Raw genomic sequence first — 1,430 nt, forward strand, 5'->3', positions numbered from 1 at the left:
CTTCACCCTTACTCTTGTACTATTTCGGGTAGGATACCTGTTGTACCAGATCTCGCATATATACGAGGTGGCTTTATCATCGCATAGAACAGTCTCAGCTTCAGATTTTTTGGGATTGAAATATTCAGAGAGATAAAGGTTCTCGTAGTTATACCTTTCACTAATATATTTTAGTTTATTTATAAAAATAGTTTTTATTATTAAGAAATCATTACTTTCCTCCAACTTTGCATCTAATCGAAGTAGAATTGTGTCAAGGAATAATAATTAGTTAAGAACATTTACGCATACATATAATATTAGAAATTTGATAATATTGAAATTCTGTTTAGCTATTATAATTCTGTTACGGTTGCCATGGTGAAATAAAAACACTGGCGATATCTGCGTAGACAAGAGGTGTTATGGTTGTCATGGTGAAAACAAAACACGAGCGAGATGTTTTAGACGAGTGTTTTGGTTTTTTGGTGAAGGTGAAAGTTTTGATTTTGAACACGTATGTTCAGACGAGTGGGTTGTGGTTTTGTTAAGGTGACAGTTTGATTTCGGAACACGTTACGATTGTTCAATGTGAAGTGGTAATAGTTTAAAGGCCCTCTGTCTTTACTGTTTGAACCGAAAAAGCACCATTTCTAATATGGAAATGTCATCTTATATGTTTTGTTTTTCAAAATTATGGTGTTCTACTTCAATGGACGGTCATTAACACTAGAAATGGGGATATAGTGCAGTGACATTTCTTCAGCATGTCCTAGATAAGAGAAAAATAATGTAAATATAGTTATTAAGGTTAAGCATTTAAGTTAAGGTGAAGTCAACCTATAAGTTTTAATTATTTTAATAATTAATAAGAATCCTTTTTTTTCCCTTTTTCATTCTCTGTATATATATTTCTTCTCATTATTAAACCTTTGTACATATAGTTCTGCTGTTCTTTCAACTTGTTAATTTACTTATATTTTTTTTTTGTTGTTGTTCACGGAATATTACGATTATTCAACAATTGTTTATATAGTGGCATATTTTAGCTATATTGTAGGCGTAATGCTTCGGGGTTTTCTTTATTTCCAAGAAAAAATAACGTGGCGCCTAAGGAGTACTTTATTCTTTATTGTTTTGCCCTTTTTTTTCCTTTTGCGATTATATTTTTTTTTTCTATTTTCCTTTAACTCTCCACCTTCTCCTCTGTGCGTGGGCAACTATAAACGGTAAACATATAACCAAGGATAAATCAAAATTTGCGGTTATTTTAGCTCTTCTAAATATATATTGTTATTAATAATGAAAAGTACCATATTATACTTATATGATGGTGTAGTTTTTTGAGCTCGTTGGAGTTTTTCGCCCGTTTTAGTCTTGTTGAGAACTAGTTGCGGGGCTAAACGGAGAAAAAGCGAATTAGCGGCGGTGACGTCGAAAGCAATTAACGG

The sequence above is a fragment of the Halyomorpha halys genome, unplaced genomic scaffold (genome assembly GCF_000696795.3).
Source record: "Halyomorpha halys isolate HHAL.00 unplaced genomic scaffold, Hhal_1.1 Scaffold615.1, whole genome shotgun sequence".
Taxonomy (NCBI): domain Eukaryota; kingdom Metazoa; phylum Arthropoda; class Insecta; order Hemiptera; family Pentatomidae; genus Halyomorpha; species Halyomorpha halys.